This window comes from Anneissia japonica, unplaced genomic scaffold (assembly GCF_011630105.1).
Source record: "Anneissia japonica isolate Jap-2015-1 unplaced genomic scaffold, ASM1163010v1 scaffold1289_len16243_cov101, whole genome shotgun sequence".
NCBI classification, from domain to species: Eukaryota; Metazoa; Echinodermata; class Crinoidea; order Comatulida; family Comatulidae; genus Anneissia; species Anneissia japonica.
In genome coordinates, this window is record NW_022710658.1 from 1 (window position 1) to 10908 (window position 10908).

General features: G+C 32.1%; 1 pseudogene; it reads left to right on the forward strand.

Moving 5' to 3' along the window:
- The first annotated feature begins 4118 nt into the window (after positions 1-4118).
- On the forward strand, positions 4119-5262 carry LOC117107083 (annotated as a pseudogene).
- Positions 5263-10908: the final 5646 nt, after the last annotated feature.

Consider the following 10908-nt stretch of genomic DNA (forward strand, 5'->3'; position numbering starts at 1 on the left):
GGCTAAATAAATTACACATTTTGCTTAATATCTCCAAAACAGCAAATTGTCAGTTATGCCCTTTTTCCATGGGAGAAGCACTCATTCTTTTATTCCACTATTTAGATACTTGAGGTGAATAAAGCTTGTTGATACTCTGTAACTACATATTGAATATAGTTTCATTGCTATGATCACTCTAATAAATTATAAAAGAGTGAATCATAATGGCTGAAGAAATAATGAATCATATGTCTCTACCAACACTGGAAGTGACAGTAATACAGAAGTTAAAGGTGAAGATGTAGTATTAGTCACTTTAAATATTTCAATATGGTCTTGTTGTAAAACTGCTGAAATGAATTTATGTTTTTTTCTGAATTATCAGTAAACTCTACAGTGTCTCAGAAAAAAAAAATTCCCATCCCATTTTTTAGAGCACTTTGAAGTTTTGGCCTAAAAGACCCTATTTCTGACTAATTAAGATGGGGGTGGGATAAATAAATTTTATGTTTTTAGTCACTATTACATACATTATGGATATGAAATCTTACCAGGCTAAATAGGTAGATCTACTCTACACTCTCGTTAAAAAAATCACAGAATGAAGTCATCACGACAAATTCAAAGATCGTTCATTACTTTCACTTTACTGTCATTCAGAGTGGCCCCAGATATGTGCTGACAAGAAGGGTCTGACTGGGTAGGTCCGAACCCAGGGGCCGTCGAGGCCCTCGGTCAGGGAGAATTTTTATGGCTTTGCATGGCCTAAAATAGTGTGATCTAAACCAAAATATTAGTGACAAAAATAACATATTTGGATAGACAAATTAATATTTTGGTCTAAATGACGATGATGGAGATAATGATGATGACAACAAGGTCAATGTCTGTCTGACGAGAATTATTATTACTACTATTCTGATGTCCTTACTATATCATTCATTATCCTCATTATTTTTATTCCAATCGTCATCACCAACATAAATCATTCATTCATTCATTAACATTTATTCAAATCGAAATATGTGAAAGTAAACAATTAATAGCTATAAATTACGATTTAGGAATCAGATTAGAAGTTAAAAGTTGTCTCAAAATGATCTCTTAACAAAAGAGAATGTAATATATATAAAATAACATTTTTTAAATAAATATATAAATAAACAACTTGCGCAAAAAGTGTATCTCGTATCAGATTATGTTTCTCTTAATTCAAATTTTGTCAAATGAACGGTATACAACATGTGCTTTAAATTATATCTGCATAATTTGAAAATATTCTTTTTTTAAAGTTTTTCTGAATAAAAGTAAATTATTGCAACTATTGATTTCATCTGTAATATAATTTCATAATTTAGGACCATAGAATTTAACAAAAAAATTGAGTCTTTGTAATTCTTGCAAAACGAATCTCTAGTCTTCTTGTTTTTCTGAAATTATATGCATTAATTGTATTACCTGTGCAAAAGATATTTGAAATCGAAATTGGTAATGAGTGATTTTTATATGGTACATAAGAGATAAGACCTGGATTTTATGAAGATCAAAAATATTTAAAACATTTAGTTTCTTAAATAAGGGTTCACTATGGGACACAGCAGGGGATACACAAATAAATCGTACAACACGTTTCTGTAATTTATATAATTTCATAAGATTTGAAGGATAATCTGCTGCCCAAATAATATTACAATAATATTGTAAGTGAGGAAGAATGAAAGAGTTGTATAAATTAAGAAGTATGAATTGAGGAAAGTACTTTTGTACCTTATTTATAATCCCAATATATTTTGAAATTTTGCTAGAAATACGTTTTTGATGAGTAGACCAGGTTAAATTCCATGAATTACAACACCAAGAAAAAGGGTTTCTGTTTTACATTCTAAAATGGTATTATTAAGAAAGAGATTATGGTTAATACCTTTTAGTTTAGAATTTTTACGATGAGTATGAAACAGTATGTAATTTGATTTAGTAACGTTTATTAAAAGTTTGTTAGTTAGCAGTGAACCAGGCACAAATTTTGTGTAGTTCAATGTTGAATGTTCTATACAATTCATCAATATTTTCATTAGAATAGTATAATGTGGTATCATCGGCAAAGGAAACAACATGTAGAGTGTCACTAACATATGTCAGGTCATTTACGTATATTAAGAATAACAGCGGTCCAAGCACAGATCCTTGTGGAACACCACATGTTATTTCCTTTGTCGATGATTTACAAGCACCGATCTGTACAAATTGTTTACGATTCTCAAGATAACTTTTGAACCATTCATATGGAACACCCCTAATACCATAGTGAAATGTAGCTTACTACATCCAATAGGTCTATAATTTGATAACAAGTCAGCATCACCTTTTTTATGAATAGGGACTACTTTTGCTAGTTTAAAATAGGTTTGAACAATTTCTAAGGAAAAAGAGGAATTTATAGCGAAAGTTAATTGTTTTAGGATAATTGGTAAAATTTGTTTTAAAATAGAAGCATTTAAGTGGTCGTATCCAGAACATTTATTTGAATCAAGATCATTTACAACATTAAATACATCAGATTCAGAAACAGGATTTACAAAAGAAGAAGAAAGTGGTTGGTTTGTTAGGTAGGAAACGTCATCATGATAAGGAAGTGGCTTTGATAAGGATAACATGAGAAGAAATATGATGTGGTAGATTATATAGGAGGATTATGAGGATAATGGTGGAGATAATGATGATGATGATGATAATGATAATAATAATAATATCATTTGCTACTAATAAAATTTTTTTTAGTATAATAATAAATAACAGCAGACCTACTAACAATAATATTCATTTTAATAAAACATAATTTTAAAATATTAAGAATGATATACTAACAGGACAATATTACAGTATAACAATAATATTGATTTCAAATTTAATAAATAATAAATATAAAAATACTATTACAAGAATAATAAATAAAAGATAGACGTTAAAACTGTTAAACTAAAAAAATAATAAATAATCGTGAGTGGATTTCCCGCATGATTAAAAATCGTAACGGTACTAGGTTTGGTCTACAGGAGTTCGTGCTTCTAACAGGTCATTCCATAATACATAATACATACAAAAAGCTTTTTGATAGATTATACCTATAACTTCCATGCTATAACTAAGAGAAAAAACAAAGACATTGGAATAGAATAAAAAAAAACAACTTTTTAACAATTAGTCTAACATCAAGCGGAATATTACTGTATTATTATAATTATTAACAACAATAATGAAACGAGTTGTTTTTTCAGTAATAACCTAGGCATATAATTAATGGCAGAGGTTATTCGCACGGTACCGTGCGATTTTTGGAATAAGAACTTATTCGCACGGTATGACAGCCGTTACGTCATGAAACGTTAAATTCTAAGTGGCTAGGTCTACCGTGAAAATAAGACACATACACATACACACACGGTACCGTGCAAATTGTAGAAAAAAAACTCTTATTCGCACGATAGAATGTTGTAGATAGAAATACTGTATAATTATGAATTATTTCGCGGTTGTACGTCTGTATACCTTTTACTCTTATTGCCATGAGCAAAGGCTTTGTGGAGTATGTACTGGTGGTATAGTCCCCTATCATAGGGTCTAGTATGTGGTATTGATTGTTGCTCCATTCAAAAATATTAAATGGGGAAAACAAAAGAAAATCAATTACTTAGCGCTAACCATGATGGGAATTGGAACAGAGGAAGATGAGAGGATGCCAAACTGATGCAAAATTACTCGATTTTATTTTATGTGCAGTTTTAATAGGGTTTTAATTTTGTGGGCTGCCATCTTGCTGCACTTAGCCTACCTGTAGACTCGCACATCTCTGTAAGTCTCTCCTAATCCCTTCCTACAATAATAAATACTGGATCCGATATATGTACTATATTACATAGCCTATGTAAATACGAGTACGTGATTGGTCGAAATGGCATCACGTGACTAGCGCTACGAGGATCGGAAACGTTATATTTCCCCGTAGGGAAATATAACTTTGAAAAGTGACCGGTCTCTGACGTCACCGGATTACACCCGCATTGCGCCCGTGAATGCTAGTCGAGCGCAGACGATCGATCGCTCACGAATTGTGAATGTGTAAGCCTAGCGCTTCGAAAATGGCGACTTCAAATAGGTTTAAATCTCTTGACGAAGACGAATTGGACAGAATTATTGACGAAAAGGATTCCAAGTGTACAAAATTTGTTGTGAATTCATCCGTTAATGTACTTAGTGAATATTGTAAGGCCAAGGAATCATCAATTACTTGCATTGAAATTTTCACAGCACCGGAGCTCAACGCGTTTCTCCGGTCATTCTACGCTGAGGTAAGGAGAGCAAACGGTGAATTGTAGGCTAAACGATCAATGACAACGCTACGCTACGGACTACAGAAACATTTTAAAAAGGTGAAGGGCAATTGACATTGTAAATGATTCACAATTTAAGGAAGCTAATGAGATGTTTCAGGCAATACTAGTGCAACTTAAATTATCTGGTAAAGGATCTGTGAAACACAAAGACCCTATTTCTAAGGAGGACTTTTTGAAAATAAAAGCCTCTTCTGCATTGGACGTGAGCACATCGAAGGGACTCCAAAATAAAGTGTTTGTTGATCTCATGCTTCATTTATGCAATAGAGGTAGGGAAAATCTGTGCAATTTCTCCAAAACTGATTTCGCCATTAGTTCGGATTCCTCAAATCAGAGATATGTATACTTTGCTTGTGATAAACTGACGAAAAATCATGGTGGTGAGGCCTTAGATGACTCTCGTAGTCAGTCTGGAAGAATGTATGAAACTCATCTCCCAGATTGCCCTGTAGCTTCATACTGTAAGTACAATTCGCATCTTAATCCTGCAAATGATGCATTTTGGCAACGTCCTACGACTGTTGTTCGGGATAATGATGAGGTGTGGTACAATAACATTCCGGTGGGGAAAAACACATTGGGAACAAAAATGCAGACTATTTCTCGTGAAGCAGCAACATCTAAGATTTATACTAATCACTGCCTTCGAGCTACTATAATTCATGCTTTAGATGCTAAAGGATTTGCAGCAAGACACATCATGTCCGTTTCTGGGCACAAATCTGAAACCAGTATAAAGCACTACGCTCATGTTGATGAAGCGAAAAAGCGAAGAATGAGTCTGTGCCTCTCGGACAATTTCACAAATTATTCCGCAAACGATAACGCTAACAACAGTGCTAGCAGTACGACAGTCTGCCTAGTCCAGGACCAAGTTCTCCCGCATTAGTTTCACCTTCTCAATCACCTAAGACTGTAAATGTTGTATCGAACAAAATGGATGTTAACAGAAGTACGAGTCATATCTACAATTTTCACAATTGCTCTGTTAAAATTTGTAATTAGGCCTAGCGTTACAAATTGGACTGGAATAGTTTTGATCGATCCTCTACTAATGATTGATCGTCTGCCCTCTACTAATGACTATATAAACTGTTGTACAGTACTGTGCAACTGATGTTCTTCTCTAATATGTCATGAAAAAGTCAAAGTTTGTTTGAAAGATTGTTTTATGTACATTACTATACAAGGTTATTTTCGTACTGAAATTTCTTTAAAGAAATCAACAGATGATCATGTAGTCATTACATGCCTGACCGACCATAATTGACATCAGGCTTTCATGATTGCTTTTGTGATTGTGAACAACCAGAAGCCAAACAATAAACAAGAAAGCTTATATTGGCGCTTTTTTTTAAAGACAGTGTCATTTCATTTTACGATGCTGATTGGCTACGTCTACCGTGCGAATAATGTATTATTTACCGGTACTATTTGTACGGTAGACAATGTTTGTATGTAGGTTCTATCTGAAAAGGTATTTCGGTTCAATTAGGTATTCTCGAAACAAATTAAGTATCTCATAAAATATTTAGGTCATTGAACCTTTAATTTTTATTTTATTTCATTTGACAATCAACAGCGAGGAGCCCGCCGCTTACAGAATGGAATAACATAAAACAAAGAGAACAATAAAGAACAATCCAGTTACAATACACACAAAAAACAGTAAAAAATCTAAATATATAACATTTTACGTTTAAACGTTCTAAATGAATCATAATAAATATCAATAGAATTATCTTTATCAACAAGAGAATTATAAAATTTAGGTAATCGAACAATAAAACTAAATTTAGTAGCATTAACACGAGAAAATGTAACATTGAATAAGGAACTGATAGCATTACGACATCGATAAGTTTTAACAGATAAACCAAAAACGGAAATAAGATCAAAACCATAAACTCCATTAACGCAATTAGAAAAAAAGAGAGAATCAAGGTAATTTAGTCTAGAACTTAAAGTAGGAAGAATGATATAATTGGAAGGGATATTACAAGTACGAGAAACAAATTTAACAAATCGTTTTTGAATAATATTAATTTAAGTAAGGCATTTATTAGACATGCAATTAAAAATAACAGAATTAAATTCGATATAAGGTCTAACAAGTGAACAATACAGATTAGTTAATGCTTTTTGGTTCTTAATATTCCAACAGTTGCGTTTAATTAGGCCTAGCATTCTATTGCTTTTGCAGCAAACCTGTTTTATATGCTCATTAAAAGTCAACTTAGAATCAATAGTAATACCAAGGTCACGGTGAAAATATACGACCTCCAAGACGTGGCCGTTAACATTATAAGGGATAGAAATTTTACGTTGTTTAAGTGTGATAGTTAAAATCGTGCATTTGTTTAAGTTGAGGGACATTTTCCAAGTGTTGCACCATAAGTACAACATATCTAAATCGTTTTGAATAGATTTGGCATCGTCAATCTTACTAACCAGTGGGAACAATTTAAGGTCATCAGCATATAATAGACATTGCGAAGTAAAATTATGAGGCAAGTCATTGATGAAAAGATTAAAACATAAAGGGCTGTCTACCGATGTCCATTCAGACGTAGCACCATCAATAATAACTCTCTGTTCTCTATGTGTAAGATAGCTACGAAGGAGTTTCAATAAGTTACCAGTAACGCCGAATTTAGAGATCTTGTAAATGAGTAGATCGTGATTAACTCGGTCAAATGCTTTTGAAATGTCAGTATATATTACATCACACTGAGAGTTATTATTGAGAGCATTATATGCAACAATTAAACAGTTAGCTAAATTAGTAGTACAAGAACGCTTAGGAATAAATCCATGCTGGGCAATTGAAAGTGCAGGAGCAACATGGTCATATAACACATCATGAATTATACGTTCATATCTTAGCAATAGTAAGGACAATAGAAACAGGCCTGTAGTTACAGACCTCATTTCTTTTACCACCTTTATGGACTGGGTGTATATTGGCCATTTTCCATGCTCTAAGAACGTACCTTCACTAAGTGACCAGTTGAGAGATGGCAGGAGCACCAAGTTTAAGAATAATATTACTTATGTTATCACTACCTGATGACTTTTTTACATCTATTTCACGTAAAAGTGTTTTGATACGTAAAATATCAATATTAAAAGTAGAAATATTGTCTAAGTCATAATCTGGAAGGTCAGGATAAATAGGCTTTGGAACGCTATTATTAAATACAGAACTGAAGTATTTATTAAATAAATTAGTTTTCTCCTCAGGAAAAGAGGCAGTAGTATCACCATGTTTCAAGTTTACAGGTTTAATTTTGCATTTATATGAGGATTTAATCCAGCCCCAAAAACGTTTAGGATTAGTTGTCATATCGTTTGATAATTTGGTAACATAACTGTAGTATTTACTACGAGAAAGTCTCTTGAATTCAGCTCTAGTGGCTGAAAAATTATCATTATTGGATGCATTAGGGTGTTTCTTTTTTAACCTGAATAACCTTTCCTTCTTACGAAGAAGATTCCGTAATTCAACATCAAATCATGGTGGTACTCTCCGTCTAGGTTTTACTACTGGCACAACATCTTTGATAACTGCTAAGACCAAAGAAATAAAATCATCAACAGCATCATTAACATTTTCACAGAGTTTTAGAGTATCCCATGGAACATTTAAAAGTGTGTTAATTAAAAGATCCTTATCTATTTTCGTGTAGATATAGAGTCCTGTTGTTGTTGTTAATAAAAAAAATCTAGGACGACAGTGAAACCTAAAAGTAATTGAATTATGATCAGATTAAAAAATATCATTACCACAAGCAACTGAGTTGGACGATATTTTGAGACGAGTTTTGTGACGATACCGTGTTAAATATAGTTAATTTCACGATGTACCGTGCGAATTGGGAATAAGAACTTATTCGCACGGTATGACAGCCGTTACGTCATGAAACCTTAAATGCTGATTGGCTAGGTCTACCGTGCGAATAAGACTTATAAGAGCTTATTCGCACGGTGTACCGTGCGAATAACCACTTCGATAATACCTTCACATCACGTATCAACAGCAATACACGATACATATATTATATTATATAGACATAGCTAATATAATGTATATATACATAATTACATATTTCAAACTGTACTCTAGAACTTGGCCTTTGTATACATTGTGTCTGTATTTAACATATTTCAATATTTTTGTTTTATTTAAATATCAAATATTATTATAAACTTTAACGATTACATTATGGGATATGATTAAAATCATATACCATATTTTTCAAATAAATATTTAAATAATTTTAATTAAATAAATATAAACTCTGAAAGTAAATTAACGTAGATTAGATCATTAAAAATGGACATAGTAGTAATCCTTATCTATTCATTAACAAGAATAACATTTTCAATCTTCTAATAAAGTTTATATAGCCTGAGTTAGTTTTGACTTAGGCAAACCTTGCTAAAAAGGTACAATTTCTCCATCAAAAGGCTTTTTCTATGAATGGAATGACCTGTTCGAAGCACGAACTCCTGTAGACCAAACCCAGTACCATTACGATTTTTCATCGTGCGGGAAATCCACTCAGATGCATTATGATTCACTCTACAATTTATTAGAATGATCATAGCAATGAAACTACATTCACTTTGTAGTTGCTTTTACTGGTTATTATTTTTTACAGTATCAACAAACTTTATTCACCTCAATATTTCAATAGTGGAATAAAAGAATGAGTGCTACTGTATGTAAAATAATATTGATTATGTACAGTCAATCTGTGTTCCCGTGCTTTTAGATTACACACTATGCAGGTTCTAGGAGTCTAGGCCTATCCTAAAATTGTAACAATCTTAATTTCATAAAAATGTCTATTGAAAATTATTCACTTTAAACATGAATTATCAGTTAATATGTTTTTTGTTTTTTGTTTTGTCTTTCGTGGGTGCATCCCACCTTTATTTCAACCATCATATTTTGCACAATTTGTTTTCAAAGAGGTATGTCAATATAATATTCCCTACCAATATAATTTTTCCACAATATATTGCGAAGTACGCAATAAATAATCCTAAGTAACATGAGGGTAATTTAGGTATGGAGATACAACTCCACAGGTAATAAATACAGTTAATAATATTTGAGATAAACATTATTCCCTATCGGATCCGAGCCCAAGACCTTCCAATTGCTGTTCGAATACGATAAGCATTTACATAATTAAAATATATATCTACACATATTCAAACTCTCTTTATGTAAAGAAGTATACAAATAGATATTAAAAAATATATATATCTATGATACAGTAAATAAACGAATAAGTGTTTGGTAGAGAGGCTATAAACCCAGAGGAGGCATAGAAGCCTCCCTTTTCACCAAGACATGTTATTTTGAAATGATAAATGTAGAATAATGAAACAGAATGAAACAGAGTTAGAACAAAAGCATGTAGTGATAATAAAATGGAAAACCGTAAGGTTAGGGTCCACACACGGTGCAAGTCCAAGACTATCTGTTTCTCTTGGCTCTTTGTGTATGTGAGACGCATCATACCCACATTTTTCTAAAAAAATATGAAATTTAAAAAAAAATTAACATCCAAAGGTAATACAATTTTTTCATTTCTTAATTACCACCACTTTTGTTCAATAAAAATGAACCAGTTAATATGTTTTATCATTTTAATAGTCTTACTTATAAGAGCATAAACCTATTGAATATTATATTGGCTTTTGTTGCCAGTCTTTTGGATGGAGACTCTTGCTGCTACAGTAATAAGCCACAGGTTTCTAGGCCTAGGGCAGGCCTGGGCTACAAAAGTACAAGTCTAACCTAAATGACAATAGGCTACAGTAAGGTAGGCCTATACAGTATCTGTTTGGTAGTCATATTATCATAATGATAATAAATAAGCCTTTTTTTAAACTTCTGAACAATGTTTGAGATACAAAACTTAACAAACTTACCACGTCTGCAACAATATTGGTAAAACTTTCAACAAATCAAAAAAGCTGAATATGTATGGAGACTCTTAGTGACCATAGTAAATTTTAGACCTTCACAAATAACTAAATTATATGATTTTGACGTTACCAACTTCTAGAATCAATACCTTTTCTTCTTTTATGCGCAATACCTTGCAATTTTCAAATTATTTTCTTGTTATATATAGTAAGTTTTTTAGTAAATATGAATAAAATGTTTTGATGGCTTCATGCTTTACTAAAGGCCATTGAAAATCACATTTTATGATTTTAGCAAAAATTTTTACAACATTGTGTCCTTTCTTTAAAAATATGACCTTTTATACAAAGTTTATTATAATATAATTATGATTTTTTTAGAAAGACAATTTAATCTCTTTCAGATGACACTATTTACAACAATTTTGATTGGCTATTTCAAAAGCAGGGCCGAAAATTAAGGATTATTTCGTCGCATTTGGGACCTGATTTTTTAAGGTGCGACCGGGAATTCAACTTTGTCGCGCTCAGTGCAACAAGGTAATTTGAAATCGCGAGTAGATTTTTTAAGCGACAGGAAGGTGATTTC